The 19,792-nt window shown below is 36.1% G+C and overlaps 2 long non-coding RNA genes across 3 annotated transcripts; both read left to right on the forward strand.

Annotated features, from left to right (window-relative positions):
• Window positions 1-1,212: 1,212 nt before the first annotated feature.
• Window positions 1,213-2,170, forward strand: LOC112845453 (uncharacterized). Its single transcript, XR_003218270.1, has 3 exons — window positions 1,213-1,264; window positions 1,710-1,856; window positions 1,958-2,170. It is a non-coding gene; the product is annotated as an uncharacterized LOC112845453 (long non-coding RNA).
• Window positions 2,171-13,497: 11,327 nt separating this feature from the next.
• LOC112845451 (uncharacterized) lies at window positions 13,498-18,205 on the forward strand. Of its 2 annotated transcripts, XR_003218269.1 has the most exons (4): window positions 13,498-13,532; window positions 14,842-14,873; window positions 16,068-16,094; window positions 17,594-18,205. It is a non-coding gene; the product is annotated as an uncharacterized LOC112845451 (long non-coding RNA). The 2 variants fall into 2 exon arrangements; XR_003218268.1 differs by lacking the exon at window positions 13,498-13,532 and having other exon boundaries at window positions 14,618-14,873; window positions 17,594-17,822.
• Window positions 18,206-19,792: the final 1,587 nt, after the last annotated feature.

The following is a 19,792-nucleotide window of genomic DNA, read 5'->3' on the forward strand; positions in this document are numbered from 1 at the left end:
TAAATTTCAAGACTCAGGTGACCCTCTCCATCTTCTTGAAATCCACTCTGAAACAGAATAACAAAAACATATCTATTAAATCAGAAATAAATAATTGCATTGATTGGTGGCAATCACCAAATAATATTGCATTCATTAGTTACTGTAGCTAGATTCATGCCCATAAGGTACAAGGTAGATGTATTTTTACTGACTGATGTCTTTGAGCTTTTAAAATGACAACTAAAATGACAAACACTGCTTTGTTTGTCATTTTAGTTGTCATTTTGATAATAGATTAATAATAAGAGGAAAGCACATGGAGAGTTAAGTACAGTATAGTTTAAATTCCTTGATCATGCCTGATCACCCCCAAAATTGAATTACTTGTTTATTGGCCCATTTGTGACATTTCCTGAAAATTTAAACAGTCAGACAAATGCCACCAAAAACATAACCTCCGGAGTTACTAAGAAAAAAAGGTAAAGAAATGAAAAACAAAAGATAGTTTTAGAAAAAAAGTAACAGTTAATGTTGTCAGTAGTCTTACTGTTACTTCGGAAATGTAAATAGTTATTTATAACTGATTACTCATTTAAAAAATATACAAAATAACTTACTGATTGGTTTGTGTGAAAGTAATTAGTTATGTCAGTTATTTCCCCTTGTGGGACAATTAAAGGATTATTCTATTTACTGTGGGACAAGTTACTGACAATTTGAAATATGTTATATTTAGTAGTTTCACCTTTAAAAAAATAACCAATACTGACAATAAAAGTAATATTGACTTTAACGCTCTTATTAATGTGATGATGAGTATTCTTTTGTGTATTTAAATTCAGTTAGCTGACTGGCTTTTACCAGCTGATTTCAACACATATTTCAACAATATATCAACTTTTTTAAAAAACTAATAGGACTTTCTGCAAAGATTGGATGCATTCACGGATGACTGAAAAAAACAGTGTCTGACAAGACTGCAGCTTTGCGTTTCTGCCACAGCTCTCATTTACGTTTCAGGTGAGTTACTTAATTTAGCGAAGCAACTAGTTCGACACTCACCACTGTTAAAATAAAAGTACAACGTGAGTCTGTCAAAAACAACACATTTAATCGACGTACTTGGATCAGCCAAAGTAAATGCTAACATTATGTTACAGCTTCTGCAGCTCGTTTCTCTGGCTTTTGTTAAAATAACTTACCGTTAGTGTGGGGCCCTCGTCAGTTGCTGAAGAACTGGCGTTAGTTTGGTTGATTGGGTCCGTCCTTTCACCTGCTCCAGGTAAACCGTGGTGGGTTGATCCTTCCTCCTCATCCGCTTCCACTCCGAGAAGGTGATGCGTGTGTGTCCGCTTTACGTGATAGTAGGAGTTATACACTCTGTACTCACTCGGATAGTCATCAATTCCACACACCACGCGAAAGTCAGGGCTGCGGCTGTGCATGGTATTAATGTGACTCAAAAGTTGTCTCAGACTCAATGCTACAAACACGTAGCATATAAAGCAACGCCAAATCATGTTGGAAGCTAGTATCTTTCATTCGGTAGCGCGGGCTGCAGTTGTGCCGTAAAATAACTCGTTACCATGGTTACACGCGCCTGCTAAATTGTCGTAAATGTGGGGGATAAACTAAATTATTTTTTTATTAACCTATAATAATTAACGTTATTTTGCAATGCACAGAGACAGTTGTTTGGTTTAAAAACCAATAAATCATCCTTTTAGGATTTTGGGGCCAAAGAAATGTCAGGCAAATTGAAGACGAACTTCGTTTCTGGCTGTCGTGAATGATCTGGTGGACATCTTAAGTTCATGCAGACACGTGCCTGCCACTACTGTCCGAGAGTTCTTTGCATCCGTGTTTCATTGGAAGTAAGTTAAAATGTATCATACAGTGCTCATTTTTTGTACATATTACACTCCTTTCGAAAGTTCTAAATGTTTTGGTGTGTTTATATTGTGTAACGTTGCAGCCGAACAGTGACTGGACGAGGCAAGCTAACGCCAAAAAAGCTAACTAGTGTGCTAAGTAGGCTAACAGCATGGAAAGACTGGATGAGGTCACAGTGTCGGTTTTAAAGGGTAATGTATGCAAATTTTATTTTTAAACAGATTAAATGGACTTATGTTTTACATAGGTGTATGAACACGGAAGTGTGTAAATTACATTATTTTATAAATAATGTCATTGATGATGTTTAAGTAATTGTGTGGATGCTGATTAAGCATCCACACTATTGAGTTCCTGTTTCTCTTTATTGTGTGGATGCTTTAGGCATCCACACTATTGAGTTCCTGTTTCTCTTTAAACTTTATTCCTCAAGTTGCTCCCCCGTTTTATGCCGTGGATCTACTCCCTCAGTTTTCAGCCGATTTTCTCCGTTCAAACTCTAAACTGTTCTGCTATTTCTGCTAATTCCGGCTATATCTTTTGGTGTTTATTACTATTATACTTTTTAAAATATTACACTTTTTGTGTCCCATTGAAATGAATGGGAAACTTCCACAATTCTGCTAAAACTTGCTTGTCTTTGAAACTTAACTACTTCCTCATGCTTTCACCTAGAAACTCCATTCAAACTTTAAAATGTTCTCAGATTATTGGGCTATTCCTGTCTGATTCAGCTTTTTCAGATCTTCTACCGTTTTAATCTTATCTCTCTTTAAGTTTTCAGTTGCAAAATTGTGATTTTTCAGAAAATACATGCGTTGCTATGGTTGCTATGCAATTAAGTCAGAGTGAGTGCTGGTCCGTTCTGAATTTTCTCTTCATGTCTAAACAACTTCTTGCTACTCGCTCAATTTCCACTCAACCCCCACAAATTATACATCAAAACGTAAGTATTTTTGCTGGCTTTCAGACAATGTCACTATCTTTATTGTGAGACTTACCGTTTTTTCGCAATTTGCCTCGGAGTGACACAAGGTCTCAATACTCCCCATTCAAAGTCTATGGGGAGGTTTTGAAATTCAGAGCTGAAATTCTGAAACGGGAGGCATTTTCAAATTGCCATATCTCTTTAACAAAGCAAAGTTAGGACATGAGGCTTGTGCCAATATATCTTCAGACACTGCTGACACTCACAGTGGAAGCAGTTTTTACAATTATCTTACCGTTGAGCAATGAATTACGTTTGTTTGAGGGGTGGAAATCTGTCCTTCTCTCAGTCTTCAAACTCTGGAAATGAAGCCGTTTCTTCTCTCGTCATATCTCCGCGACGGAGGTAGAACGAGCTATGAAAATCGCAGTCAAAATACACCAAAGTCCGCTGATTCACCCAGTACAAGAATTCTGCTGCTAGCCCTCCTAGTTTTTGAGTTACACGACATTTTGTAACTCCAAAAAACGGCGTTTTTCGCCTCTCACCGCGATCGATTTTCTGACTGCCCAAGTATCTGTCTTTCAGACCGCCGCCCCCTTTCCAGGTGGCGCAATCAGTAATGACAAAGCTCTGCAGCTCAAAGGTCATGGGTTCAATCCCACCTTGGTCCACGTTTTTTTTTTTCACTACAAATTTATACACTGTCACAGACCTGTAATTTATATTGCTAATTTATTACAATTCTGCAAAGTTTTATGATTTTAGCAGCTTTTCTAATATGGACCTCAGATTCTTGTTAACGCTCCATGGCAGAAACAAGTACACAGCCTGATGAAGCAGACTGAGGCAGTACCTCTGATTGGTGAATTTGAGCAGAACCAGGTTGTTCTTTCATTTCATTTCTTTATTTATTTCACACATGGTTCAACAGTGTTTCTTTTTCTACATACAGAACCTTCTGCCTCTTTTCAGCAGAAATTCTGCTCATTCACCTCATCTCTTGTGTTGGAGTGCCCTCTTGTGGCGCCTTTTGGGTAGTGCCTTAGTAAACGTGAACACTGCAAAGAAGTCGTATCAGACTGGTTTGTAGTGGAGGAATTTGTTGCCAGTTTCTTTCATCTTTAATCCGTATTCATGTTGTAATGTAGTAGTACCACAATATGGCAGAAACACTATGTTTTGGCACAAATACTTTGATTTAGTATACTTCATCTTCTTCACCCCTTTTCAGCAAAATTTTCATTTTTTTCACCCCTTTTCAGCACAAATTCCAGCTTTTTTGGCTGTATTCAGAAAAAAGACAACTCTTTTCAGCAGAAACTCTGCTGATTCATCTCTTTTCAGCGCAAGTTTCTGCTTCTTTGCCTCTTTTCTGCAGAAATTCTGCTGATTCACCTCTTTTCTGCAAAATTTTCAGCCTTTTCACCTCTTATCAGCACAATTCTCAGCAGCTTCTGCTCATTTCAGCAGAATTGTCCGTCTCTCCACCTCTTCTTTGTAAGAATGACTTTGGCTCAGGGAAATGAATAGCCGCCTTTGAGCAGAAATTCTGCTGATTCATCTCTTTTCAGCGCAACTTATTGCTTCTTTACCTCTTTTCTGCAGAAATTCTGCTGATTCACCTCTTTTCTGCAAAATTTTCAGCCTTTTCACTTCTTCTCAGCAGCTTCTGCTCATTTAGCAAAATTGTCAGTTTCTCCATCTCTTGTTTTTGTGTGAGTGAGTTTGGTTCAGTGAGATGAGCAGCTGCCTTGAGACCAGAAGGACCAGGTTCAAATCCCGGTCATGGCAAAACCTGTTTTCAGTTTTCTCTTTTGTTCTGCCTCTTTTCTGCAGAAATTCTGCTGATTTACCTCTTTTCTGCAAAATTTTCAGCCTTTTCAACTCTTCTCACCGCAATTCTCAGCAGCTTCTGCTCATGTTAGCAGAATTGTCGGTCTCTCCTCCTCTTTTTTGAGAGAGTGAGTTTAGCTCAATGAGATGAGTAGCTCTCTTGAGACCAGGAGGGCCAGGTTTGAATCCTGCTCAGGGTGACATGTTTTTTTTCACCACCATGCAACATTTTGCAACTTTTCAGCTTTTTCAGCTTTTCAGCAGACAGCTTCAGCGTTAAGGCATCCACACAGCATTTTCGCAGGAAATGCAAATTTTTCTAGTTGTGTGGATGCCCTAAAGGGCTTCCACACTATTGAGATCCTGTTTCTCTTTAAACTTTATTCTTCAAGTTGCTCCCCCGTTTTTTGCCGTGGATCTACTCCCACAGTTTTCAGCCGATTTTCTCCGTTCAAACTCTAAACTGTTCTGCTATTTCTGCTAATTCCGGCTATATCTTTTGGTGTTTATTACTATTATACTTTTTAAAATATTACACTTTTTGTGTCCCATTGAAATGAATGGGAAACTTCCACAATTCTGCTAAAACTTCCTTGTTTTTGAAACTTAACTACATCCTCATGCTTTCACCTAGAAACTCCATTCAAACTTTAAAATGTTCTCAGATTATTGGGCTATTCCTGTCTGATTCAGCTTTTTCAGATCTTCTACCGTTTTAATCTTATCTCTCTTTAAGTTTTCAGTTGCAAAATTGTGATTTTTCAGAAAATACATGCGTTGCTATGGTTGCTATGCAATTAAGTCAGAGTGAGTGCTGGTCCGTTCTGAATTTTCTCTTCATGTCTAAACAACTTCTTGCTACTCGCTCAATATCCACTCAACCCCCAAAAATTATACATCAAAACGTAGATATTTTTGCTGGCTTTCAGAAAATGTCACCATCACTGTTGTGGAAGTTACAGATTTTTATCAAATCGCCTCAGACCAACACAAGGTCTTAAAACTCTCCATACAAAGTCAATGGAGAGTCTCTTCAAAATCAGCGCTGGGACTCTCTAATGAGAGGCATTTTCAAATCGTCATATCTCTTAAACAAAGCAAAGTTAGGACATGAGGCTTGTGCCAATATATCTTCAGACATCCCTGATGCTCACAATTCAAGAATTATTTCCTCACCTATTACCGTTTGGCCATGAATTACACTTGTTTGAGGGTAGGAAATTTGTCCCTCGCTCAGAATTCTTCAGATTTCAAACTCTGGAAATGAGGCACTTTTTTCTCTCATCATATCTTTTTGATGGATTTCCACAGAGACCTGAAAATTTCCATGACTGTTCACCAAAGCCTGCTGTTTCTTCCGGTGAAAGAATGATTTTGATGCTCCATATAGATTTAGAGTTACAAAACGTTGTTTGAGGGCAAGTGAAGGCCGTTTTGCTTTGCCCCTACTCAGTTACAGTGTATTACAAGTCATATATCTTCAATAATTTATATTTTATCTCTGAATTAAGGAGACCTGCAGATTCCCCCATCTCTTCTGAACAAAACGGTGTCAGAATGAGCGTTCTAGCCCCTACGGTTAGGAAATTATGGCAATTTGTTCGAGGGGAATCTTGAATGTAAGAAATACACTGAAGAAAACTTATACCTCTCTCTGTGTCTGTGTGTGTAAGTGCTGATTACAGCAGGTGCAGCCAATTTAGCTGACCTAGATATACCAAGCCCAGACTGTTAACAGCTCCTGTTCACTTTACGCTCTGTGTATGTGTGTGTGTGTATCAATATTTCTCCTATGTTAAAGTATTACTCCTCCATAATAGTATTTCTGCTAAATCAAAGTACTTCTACTACATCTTAGTACTTCTGCTCAATCATAGTATTTCTGCTAAATCATAGTATATCTGCCAAATCATGGTGTTTGTGCCAAATCATGGTTTTGGGGCAAAACCATAATATTTATTTTATGTTATAGTATTACTACTAAGTGGAGGAATGTCTGTTATGTTATAGTATATTTTGCTGAATATACTATATCTGCCAAATCATAGTATTTATCCCAAATCATAGTATTTATGCAAAATTACAGTATTTCTGCTAAAAAGCAGAAATAGTACCTTTTAGCAGAAATTTCTGTCAAAAGATATTATTTGTTAAAACTTATTATTTCTGCTAAATCATAGTATTTGTGCCAAATCATAGTATTTGTACTAAGTCATAGTACTTGTGCCAAATCATAGTATTTGTACCCAATCATAGTATTTCTGCCATATCATCGTATTTGTGCCAAATCATGGTATTTTTTTTGCCAAATCATGGTATTTGTGCCAAATCATGTTATTTGTGCCCAATTAAAATTTCTCTTATGTTATAGTATTACTACTAAGTCGTAGAATTTCTGTTATGTTATAGTATATCTGCTAATTATAGTATATGTGCCAAATCACAGTATTTATAGCAAGTCATAGTATTTGTGCCCAAACATAGTATTTCTGCCAAATTGTAGTATTTGTGCAAAAACATAGAATGTCTGCAAAATCATAGTATATCTGTCATGTTATAGTATTACTACTAAGGCATAGTATTTCTACCAAATCATAGTATTCCTTCAAAATCATAGTATTACTGCAATTTCATAGTATTTGAGCAAAATCGTAGTATTTGTGAAAAAACATACTATGTCTGCAAAATCACAGTATATCTGTTATGCTATAGTATTACAACTAAGGCATGGTATTTCTACCAAATCATAGTATTCCTTCAAAATCATAGTATTACTGCAATTTCATAGTATTTGAGCGAAATCGTGTTATTCGTGCAAAAACATATTGTCTGTTAAATCACAGTATATGTGTTATATTATAGTATTACTACTAAGGCATAGTATTTCTACCTAATCATAGTATTCCTTCAAAATCATAGTATTACTGCAATTTCATAGTATTTGAGCAAAATCGTAGTATTTGTGAAAAAACATACTATGTCTGCAAAATCACAGTATATCTGTTATGTTATAGTATTACTACTAAGGCGTAGTATTTCTACCAAATCATAGTATTCCTTCAAAATCATAGTATCACTGCAATTTAGTAGTGTTTGAGCGACATCGTAGTATTTGTGAAAAAACATACTATGTCTGCAAAATCACAGTATATCTGTTATGTTATAGTATTACTACTAAGGCGTAGTATTTCTACCAAATCATAGTATTCCTTCAAAATCATAGTATCACTGCAATTTCATAGTATTTGAGCAAAATCCTAGTATTTGTGAAAAAACATACTATGTCTGCAAAATCACAGTATATGTGTTATGTTATAGTATTACTACTAAGGCATAGTATTTCTGCCAATAAGAGTATTTGTACTAAATCATAGTACTTGTGCCAAATCACAGTATTTCTGCCATATTGTGCTAGTTGTGCAAAAACATAGACTGTCTGCAAAATCATAGTATATCTTTTATTTTATAGTATTACTACTAAGTCGTAGACTTTCTGTTTTGTTATAGTATATCTGCTGAATATAGTATATATGCCAAATCATAGTATTTATAGCAAATCATAGTATCTGTGCTAAAACATAGTATTTCTGCCACATTATAGTATTTGTGTAAAACCAGAATGTCTTCAAAATCATCATATATCTGTGATGTTATAGTGTTACTACTAATGCATAGTATTTCTGCAAAATCATAGTATTTTTGCAGAAACATAGTACTTCTGGTAAATCATAGTATTTCTACTAAATAATAGTATTTCTGCCAAATCATATTATTTGTTTCAAATCATAGCATTCGAACCAAATCGTAGTATTTGTGCCAAAACATTGTATTTGTACAAAGTCATAATATTTCTTGTAAATCCTAGTATTTCAATCAAATCTCAGTAGTTGTGCTAAAATGCAGTATTATTGCCAAATCATAGTATTTGTAGCCAAACATATCAGTTCAACTTATTTAACTCTTCTCAACAGCCCAACACCCCTTCTTCACCCCGTTTCAGCAGAATTGTGAGTTTTTTCACCCCTTTTCAGCACAAATCCCAGCTTTTTCAGGTGTTTTCAACAGAAATCTCTTTTTTAGCAGAAATTCTGTTGATTTACCTGTTTTCAGTGCAACGTTCTATTTCTTTACCTCTTTTCAGTAGAAATTCTGCTGATTCACCTATTTTAAGCAGAATTTTCAGCCTTTCACCTCTTATCAATACAAATCTCAGTATCTTCTGCTCATTTCAGAGGAAACCTTTTCACCTCTCCTCTTTTCAGTACAAATTTGAACTTCTGTACCCCTTTGAAGCAGAATCTTTGCCTTTTCACCTCTTTTCAGCAAAAGTTTCTGCTTCTTCACCTGTTTTCAGCAGAATTTTTCAGTTTCTTTAATGCCATGCAATTTTTGCAGCTTTTCATCTTTTTCAGCTTTTCAGCAGACAGCTTCAGCATTACGGCATCCACACAGCATTTTCGCAGAAAATGCAAATTTTTCTAGTTATTCTTCAAGTTGCTTCCGTACGTTTTTCGCCGTAGAACTACTTCCACAATTTTTGTGCTATTTTCACCGTTCAAATTTTAAACTATTCTGCTATTTTTGCTCTTTCCGGCTATGACTTTTGGTATTTTCTGCTATTATACTTTTTAAAATATTAAGCTTTTTTCCTTTAATTTGTCCCATTGAAATGAATGGGAAACTTCTGCAATTCTGCTAAAACTTGCTCGTTTTTGAAACTTAACTACTTTTTCATACTTTCACATAGAAACTCCATTTAAACTTTAAAATGTTCACAAATTATAGGGCTATTCATGGATGATTCAGCTTTTTCATATCTGTTACGGTTTTCATCTTATCCCTCTTTAAGTTTTGAGTTGCAAAATTGTGATTTTTCAGAAAATACATGCGTTGTTATGGTTGCTATGCACTTGGCTTTCAGTGTGCCACTGTAGGTTTCGCAGTCTTCTCTTCATGTCCGAACAACTTCTTGCTACTCGCTCACTTTTCACTCAACTTCCACAAATTATACATCAAAACGTAGGTATTTTTGCTGGCTTTCAGAAAATGTCACTATCATTGTTGTGGGATTTATAGAATTTTGGCAAATCTCCTCAGAGTAACACAAAGTCTCAAAAATCCCCATAGAAAGTCAATGGAGAGTTCGTTTAAAATCACCGCTTGATTTCTGTAATGAGAGGCATTTTCGAGTCGTCATATCTCCCCAACGAAGCGAAGTTAAGACATGAGGCTTGTGCCAATATATCTTCAGACACTCCTGACGCTCACAATTCAAGAATTTTTTTCTCATCTATTAACATTTGGCCATGAATTGGGTTTGTTTGAGGGTAGGAAATTTGTCCCTCGCTCAGATTTCTTCAGATTTCAAACTCTGGAAATGAGGCACTTTTTTCTCTCGTCATATCTTTTTGATAGATTTCCACAGAGACCTGAAAATTTCCATGACTGTTCACCAAAGCCTGCTGTCTCTTACGGTGAAAGAATGATATTGATACTCCAAATAGATTTAGAGTTAGAAAGCGTTGTTTGAGGGCAAGTCAAGGCAGTTTTTGCTTTGCTCTACTCAGTTATGGTGCATTAGAAGTCAAATATCTTTAATAATTCATATTTTAATGATAAATTGTCAACACTTTAAGATTCCCCCATCTCTTCTGAACAAAATGGTGTAAGAATGACCGTTCTAGCCCCTACGGTTAGGAAATTATGGTCATTTGTTTGAGGGGAGTCCTCACTATGAAAAGTAGACAGCACAAATCCTCTCTCTGTGCTGCGTGTGTGTAAAAACAGGTGCACCTGTTTTGGCGGGAAAAAGTACACAGCCTCTCTGATTGGTGGATTCAAATTTAGCAGCTCCCAGGCTGCTTGACTGACCTAGAAACTTGATTTTCTCTCCCTGTGTGTGTGTGTGTGTGTGTGTGTGTCTGTGTGTGTGTGTGTGTCTGTGTTTGTGTGTGTGTGTGTGACAGAGAGAGAGAGAAAGAGAGGGCGAGAGAGCCTTTTTATGGGAGCATCTTATTGTATGATTTAAATTCAATATATTTAGACTGGTTGACTGAATTTGATCCTGTGTGTGTCTCTCTGTGCATATGTGTTTCCATATGTGTCCATATTTGTGATTGTGTGACTGTTATACTTTTTTTTGCTAATTTTTTTCATTTAACAATTACATTTGAGGGACCCTTAGCATGTTCAGGATTTTTTCAGCTGTTCATTTTGCTTTTCCAATTTTTCTGTTTAAGTTATTAATATTGTGCTAAGTCATAGCATTTCTGCTGCTTTTCAGTGTTTGTGCTAAATACAGCATTTCTGCTAAATCATACTATTTCTGCTACTTCATAAGATTTGTGCTAAATACAGTGTTTCTGCTAAAAAATTGTATTTCTGCCAAATATAGTATTTTTGATTAATTATAGTTTTTCTACCAAATCATAGTACAGTTTTTCTGCTTTTTATATGGCTTCTAAGACAACCAATCATATCTGAGGGCTTGCACATTCAAATTTGCATATTGTTGCCTTCATGGCTTCCCGGCCAGCCAATCATACCTGAGGGCTGACACATTCAAATTTCCATATTGGGGCCTACACGGCTTCCCAGCTAGCCAATCATATCTGAGGGCTGACATATTCAAATTTGCATATTGGGGCCTTCATGGCTTCTAAGCCAACCACGGTCTAAGAATGACCGTTTTAGCCCATACGGTTAGGAATTTATGGCTGTTTGTTTGAGGGGAATGCTGACTATGAGAAATAGACTGCAAAAATCCTGTCTCTATCTGTGTTGCGTGTGTACAGGCCTGCGGGAAAAAGCACAAACCCTCTCTGATTGGTGGATTCAAATTAAGCCGCTCCAGACTGCTTGACTGACCTAGAACCTTACAAGAAAAACTAATAACAGCCCCTCTTCACTCCCTTCTCTCCCTGTGTGTGTGTGTGTGTGTGTGTGTGTTAATTATAGCTTTTCTACCAAATCATAGTACAATATTTCTGCTTTTTATAGGATTTGTGCTTAATATAGTATTTCTGCTTAATTATAGTATTTCTGTCATTTTATAGTATTTGTGCTAAATTATAGTATTTCTACTAAATGCAGTATTTCTGGGTAATCACAGTATTTCTATATATTCCTGCCAGCTCCCCAGCAAGTCAATCCTCTGTGAGGACTGTAATATTCAAATTTACATATCAGGGCATGCACGGCTTCCAAAACAGCCAAACATATCTGAGGGCTGAGACATACAAATTTGTATATTGAGGCTTCCGTGGCTTCCCAGCCTGCTGAGGGCAAGTCAATGTTGTTCATGCCTCACCTCTACTCACTTATGGTGCATTACAAGTCAAATATCTTCGGTAATTCACATTTTAATGATAAATTGTCAACACTTGAAGATTCCCCCATCTCTTTTGAACAAAACGGTCTAAGAATGACAGTTCTAGCCCTCATGGTTAGGAAATTATGGCCATTTGTTTGAGGGGAATCCTCAATATGAGAAATAAACTGCAAAAAGCCGGTCTCTCTTTGTGCTGCGTGTGTGTGTGTGTGTGTGTGTGTGTGGAGAGCAGGTTTGTTGGTGGGAAAAAGTAAACAGACTCTCTGATTGGTGGATTCAAATTGAGCAGCACATCCAGGCCGTTTGCCTGTCATAGATACAGCTGAAAATATAAAGATGAAAATAGAAGAAGAAGCTGAGGTGCCACATTTAGCACTTCTCCTAAATTATAGTATTTTTGCTAAATCATAGGATTTGTGTTATCTTATCCCCAGGGCAGCTGTGGCTACAACTGTAGCTTGCCTCCACCAATGTGTGAATGTGAGAGTGAATGAATAGTGGCATTGTAAAGCGCTTTGGGTGCTTTGGATTTATATAGCGCTTTTCAATCTATTATTATATATGCAGAGTGACCAGCACCATGTTATAGGTCTGGTGAACTCCATCATCAGCTCATTGTGTTCAAGAGGAGACACCTCCTATGACTCCAGTCATTTTCACTTTTACCTAATTTTTGTGCTGTGTTTTCTTATGTGCTGGCTGAAGCGTGTATCTCTCTCTCTCTCTGTTACTGTGTGTGTGTGTGTGTGTGTGTGTGTGTGTGTGTGTGTGTGTGTGTGTGTGTAAAAGCCACCCCTGCACTAATTACTCATAGTTGAGAACAGGTCTTTGTGTATTAACAGGTTTACACTCTATGAAACCGATTTTTCTTACAAATATGATTTTTACATTAACATGTGGTTTCACAAAGTGTAACTGTTAAGGCTATAGTTTAGATGGTTGTCTTTAAAACCTTCACTGAAGAGTCTTGTTGGAGACAGCCACAGCTTTTCCACTTAGGTCAGAATTCATATGATTACAACCAATATGTATTAGAATAAAAGAAATAAATGTGCAATGAACATTTCAGGAGTCACTGTTAAAAAGTCTCATGGCAGTGGGGTTAAAGGACCTCCTGAACCTCTGATTCCTGCAGTGCAGTGAGGTGAGCCTCTGCAGCTCCTACTGTCCTGTGAGGATGATTAGGCGATCACCAACACCAGCTCCTTGGTGTTGGTTTTCAGAAGAAGACTGTTCTTATTTCTGCAGTCAGTTAAATAAATCTATCATAATACAGTACATTTTAACATAATGACCTTATGTTTATTTATGTCTTTTAACCATTATTTCAAATTCAAAGAATCCTGTTTGAAACATTTATTAAACTTATAGAATTAAATTTCTGCTAGTTGGTTTTTGTTGCAAAAAAAATCTAGTATAATAATATTTAAATTTACATATATTTTTCACGTTTTCAATGCCAATTGTGTGTAACGGCGAAGTTTCCCACTACCCGTGAATGCCTCTTTCGTACTCTCTGGCTGACTCCTGAATCTCCGCCCACTCTCTGCTTGATCCCTGCCGGTAAGCCTGCTTCTCTGTCTCTCTTTTCTGAAATAAAATGTCTATAAGCTGTTTGAGTGATTTACCCAGTTGTTGTTAGTGACTTATAAAGCCAGTCGAAGTATAAGTCATGTTAAAGTAACACAATGGCTGCTTTTTTAGTGAAACGTTGTAATTTTAGTATTTAAAAGGAGTGTTTAGTATGCTAGCCCTAACAACCTAAGCGCTAACGCCTAGCCTAGCTCCTATAGGCCTAGTGTGAAATTAATATGGTTCATTTGATTGTTTAACACAGTTATTGTGTTAAATTTGGTTCATTCGGTGTGTTAGTGTTTCTGAGTCTCTTAGGGAAGCTGAAGTTAGTTCTCCTCTTCACAAATCAGTCAGTTAAAACGGCCTCATTCTTTAGGTTATAAGGTAATGAGCCGCCATTTTAGAACCACTGATTAGCTGCTGAAGGAGCAGGGTCGGCAACTTCAAAGGAGCCATTTTACCGCCTCTGACTGAAGGCCGGGAGAAAAAGAGTCACGTGCCTGTGCGGGTGTGTCTGTGTTGTGGGTTAATTAACAGAAGGGAGAGAGAGTGAGGATAAAACACATAATATAAGAATAATAACATTTCTTAACAAGAAGAAGTTTTTTTTAATTAATCAATTTTATTTTTTTAGTTAAATTTTTAAGAACTGTTTAACAAACACTTGTTTGTGCAGGTTGTTTTTTAAAATAAAACCTACACCTGCAGCTCTGTGTAACTTCTCACTTTGTGAAAAATTAATGAAATCTAAAAAAGGCCACCTTCAAATAAATAAAATGCAGCGGTGCACCATTAATATTATAAATATGATATGTAGATATTTAAAACAACAGCATATTAAATGATACTGTGTGCAGGTGATATTTTTAGGAAGCAGAATTTGAATGCAGACCAACTCAAATGTTAAAGCCTACAAATATATCACCCAAGCTTTCATTTATGATTGCTCATGCTTTGAAATTGTGATGTCAAAATTTTGATAAAGTGTGCAGTGCTAGGTGTAGCAAATCATTGCTTATGAAATCTACTGTGTTATCTAACAGCACCAAACTAATAGAGCTATCACATAACTGAGAAAATTGTGTGGCTTATTACAAATGGATGAAACCACATTTTACCTTAATGAAGACAGTAATATTTAATAAGGTGTAGAAAAAAGAGTTGAGTTGTTTGTTGCTGTGGTAAACAAAGAAGTGTACTGAATCTTTTGGACTACACAGAGTGATGCAGTATTGACTGTGATGCTGATCTGAGTTGTCTCATTCTGTATTTTTGTGCTTTGTCTTTTGTTACACAGAGTGAACGAGATCTTTGGTTTTGCCTTTGCTGGTAAGTAAACAGTCATTGTAACTGAAGCAGTATGAACCTGACATTGCGTAGCACATTTGACGACTTACATACAGTAGTTTGACTTTTTGTGATATGTTTCCATTTACTGATTGGCAAAAACACAGGATTTGTGACCTGTAGCAGCAAAGCCCCCTGAAAATGTTCCTGAAGTTTAAAAGCCCATTTATGTATGATTTAAATTTCTTATGGCTTATTGAATCCAAACAGTTAAATGTCAGATGTCTTTATCCAGGTGTTCATTTTCTCCTTATGTTTGTGGATTTAAGTAGCAGACAAAACAATGAAAATGTTTTAGGGGAGTCAGTATAAGTGGTTGCTCAAACACTTAAGAGCTGCACAGGTATTGATTTATATTGTCTCTCAAATTCTGCTGTATTACATTAAAGTCAGAACATTGTAGAAGTATTTTGCCTGACTCGGTTTAAGTAATAGCTTTAACAGTAATAAAAACGAAGAGAACCAGAGGTGTGAGTGGACATTGTTAGGTAAATTACAGCCAGTGTGTCTAATTAGTTTATTACTTATTTAGTGAATATAATGTGTTTTAAAATTAAATAGAAATGTTGCCAAAAAGGGACATTGCAACATATATAAATATTCCTAGCAACTGGTACAATGAACGGAATTTTTAGTGTAATATTTTAGGACATTTAATTTTAATCACAAACATTCTGCACGTCTGTTATTGTAACATGTCAATATTTACATGTATTTTAGGATTTGCATATTCATATCAGACTAACCAAAACATGATGAGGTTTTCTGTTGCTTCTGATTTAAAGAATTACTTTGTAATGTTTTTAACCTGAAAGGACATTAAAAGTTTTTTTAAGATTTTTCACACTTTATTAGCACTGACCTGTTGTAGAAAATGTTGGAGCCACAAGGCTTCTGTGTAGGAAATATTTGGTGTATCCTGCACTTGTGCCAACAAATATTGGTGCCTGTTCTTTGCATTTCTGTAGTAATAATGCTTTTATTACATATGCTATAGCCATGTGAGACCCTGCAGTTCTATTATCTCCTCTTTAGACTACAGTAAAATTAAAAAAGCTTAAAGTAATTGAGGATTTTACTAGTTAATTTGTGTCACAGTAAATTGGATTGTGTGTGAAGAGGCTCAACAGTCTGAATCATCAAACAGTGATCTGATGAATTGTTTCCTTTCTCTAGACTGCTGATCTGATCGTCTCAAGTCTGGTAAGTAAAGGTTTTTCTGAGGTGCAGTGCTGGGAAATGTTTCTCATTATAGGAGATTCAGTGTAGTGCTGTGAGTCAGCACAGCTATTGGTGATCATCAAAAGTCATCAAATCCTAAAAAAGTCTGTGTAAACATTTCCAGACCTACAGAGGTCGGTAGGTTATTGTAGCAGTGCATCTTTTTTCACATTAGAGCAGCTCATGAACAGCAGTTTAGGTACAATTAAGTCTTCAAATAGGGGCTTGTGGATTTCAAAAGCTTCTTTCCCTTCATTAAATTAAGTCACTGTCTGAAAACCGCTCTTTGAATTAGTCTTTTATAATTAAAGATTTTGTTGATGACTGGAAAAAATCAAAAGCACAGATACAGCATTCATTTCTGTATTTTATGATTAAATGATCTACAAAGAAATTATGATCATATATATTTTTAATTAGGCCTTTAAATCGGTCATTATAAGTACGTCCTAGATATAGTGGAGTGCTTATGGCTGTGTATTAAACATGCCCCAAATGTGACTGAAATATGTAGAAACAGTATTGTTTACTTTTATGTTAACGGATCTCAAATCCCTGTTTCTGTGTGCCCAGATATTATGATATACTGTTGTCCCAGGTAAGTACACACAGAAACAGGGATTTGAGAACTTTGGGGATTAAGGAACATGTGATGTGGCATGAATTTTAAGCAGGTGGCCTGAAACTGTCTGCTCTAACCTCAGTGTGTGTGTTTTGTTGGACCATATGATATTTACAGTAGGTTATTGTAGCAGCACATCTTGGTTTAAGTTTATAGACACTGTTTGTTTTTATTATGTTAATAGAATGTAAAAATTTCTTTAGAATAGTTCCACCACCATTTTTGAGCATTTTCTATCAGTTCAGTCCAATAATGTACTGTGGAACTCTTCAATATGTAAATGTAAATATGTATGCCCTGTATGTACTGTATTTTTCGGGTTATAAGGCGTATGCAGCTAACCAAATATTCAGATAACTCAAACTATTCAACTCATTCACAGTAACTCTCAACATTTTTCAGTGGTAACACAGAACAATACACTCACTTTTTCTGTTCAGTCCTCTTCCACAAATCTATCAAATTCTTCATGGATTGATCGGTTTGAAATCTGCTTCGTACGCATGTCTCTAAACAGGTGCCAGGTTCTCATACACACACCATAATATTATGTTTAAGGACAATACGAATTACTCCGCGAGGCACCTGACTACTGTAGCTGTAATGCTCCAACAATCCATCAAACGGTGCAGCTTTGTAGCTTTCCAAAGTCGTACTAAAACATTTTGACAGATGTTTGAGCGCCGTGTAGCACAAAATTGGGTTGAGGTCAGCAAGCACAGCCAGAATTAATACATAAGGTAAACTGTTGATTTTTGAGAAAACTAAAGAATTTTAAGTTTGACTTATAGTCCGAAAAATACTTGAAAGCCATGTTTATTGAAAATATACCTAATTCCAGTCTCTTTTTGTCTTACAGGTGACCTGCTGCAGAAAACCCTCTCCCTCTATCTTTGAAAAGCAATTAACAAGCAATTCAGTCTGTCCTATCACTCTCCCTCTCCCTGCTCCATCTTTTTTGACAAGCCATTCTATCTTCTATCATTTCTCCGCCATGAGCTCTATCTAATTTGACAAGCTTAAACCTGTGTTGACAAGAAACCAAGTTTGACAAGAAACCAAGTTTGACAAGAAACCAAGTTTGACAAGAAATTGAAGTTACCACAACTTCGTCGATCTGTTTTCAGAAATCTGAGAGATCTCCGCTCTCACTGCTCCATCTTTCCTGTCGTTAAACTCTCTCACATCCAGTCATTTTGCTGGAAATTACAAGTAAAAAGTTGAATATACAGTAATAGAATTACACTACAGTAGAACTCACTGTAGAAACTACTTACAGAGCCCTACATTTGTCATTTTAATTTTGCATTACACTTTGAAATAAACAGTGATAGTTTGGCTTACAAGTGCAATTTGATCAATTATATAAACCTATATACACCTTTTTTGAGATATTTGTAGTAAGATAATCTGGTTATTTTGTAATTCAGACTCTTATATTCACATAAATATTAAATTTGATTCAAATACATTTTTCAAGTCTGTTTCATTGGTTATAACATTTGACTACAAGTTTATACTATTATTATTTAAGGACAAACCCTTTTTTGTCACTCAGTGTAAGTGTTCAGTTACAATTGTCATCTAGAGGCTGCCCTGAGAACCCAGACTTCCTGTTTCCTGACTGCTGCAGAACATCCAGCTGAAGAATCCCCATAGCCTGTCATCTGATCACCACACCATCACAGCTCCTCATATTTGCTTTAAATTTTGAATATCTGAAAGATTTACACAAAGTGTACTTAAAAGCTAAGAGTTTTATTATAGCCTGTTGATTGATTGTTGAGATTTATTCTGCATATTACATTACAGAAGTATAGACCTATTTGTTATCCAGTCTGGTTAAAAAAAAATAGAAGTAATAATATACAGTTTTTGAAAAAGCTACAATAAGACAGACCAAAGTGTTTTTAAAGAACTTTAAATAAGTTAAACTAAATATTGAGTTTGTATTTAAGTGAGCCTTTTACATCAATTCTGATAAATCTCTGATTTAACAGTCATTAAAGTCATTAGTTTTTCAGTGTTTACAGGTTGACTTTTGTTTACATTTGTGTATACATATAAGTTCCAGCAGGGGCGATTCTAGGATCAGAGCTTTGGGGGTGCTGAGCACCCAGAGAGCTGCCCATCCAGGCAAGGCAAACTTTACTCGTCACGATGAGACTTCTTCCCTGTTTCTGTCAGTCCCTGCATCCTTAAATGTCTCCAGTTGTCCCGAGTTCCCTCTGACTGTCCCATTGGTGCATTTAAACCTGTTCCTCCCTGTCCTCGTCAAATCAAATCAAATCACTTTTATTGTCACGTCACATGTGCAGGTACACTGGTACAGTACATGTGAGTGAAATTCTTGTTCGTCTCGTCGTCTGTTGTCTTCATCTCCATTATCAGTCATCATAATTTTACCATCTCAGTGCAAGTCTGCAAATTTCTTTATTAAATCATAAGATTCTTAAATTCATCAAGTCTCTCTCTGCCTGGGTCCTCGTCACAAAACATGACATCACTGTTTTGTACATTTTAACACAATTTAATCCCCACATTTGTGAAAGAAAAGCAAAACACTTTTTTGAAAAGTTTGTAACAAAACCATCAAATCTGATAAAGGTTATTTAAATGCTGCTAAAGTCGACTACTGCTAAAGAAGAATGGATTGGAATTTGAAAAAAACAAACATATCCTAACCTTAATTACTGCGGAAGAATAATGAATGATGCTCATAGTGAGTAAAAAGTAAACTGAGTGCAGTTTTTGGACAGAGATTCACTTTTAATGTGTATGTATAATACAATACAGATACATAAAAAATACACTCCAAAAATAGAAGAGTCCTTGAAATGTACAAAATATTATTAAAAAATTTGAAAAATAGAGACACCTTGGCCTCTGGTACAATGTATGAAAAGATCTTTAGTGCAGATACTACTATGGCCCTGCAGATTTTTTCTTTTCTTTTAACCTATGTCGCCTCACCTTGAGGTTGGCAAATCTGTCTATCACATTTTGGTGGTCAAGTCTCTCAAGCATCTCTTTCTCAACTGACATCACAGCCAGGTGC

Source organism: Oreochromis niloticus, unplaced genomic scaffold (assembly GCF_001858045.2).
Source record: "Oreochromis niloticus isolate F11D_XX unplaced genomic scaffold, O_niloticus_UMD_NMBU tig00007381_pilon, whole genome shotgun sequence".
NCBI lineage: Eukaryota > Metazoa > Chordata > Actinopteri > Cichliformes > Cichlidae > Oreochromis > Oreochromis niloticus.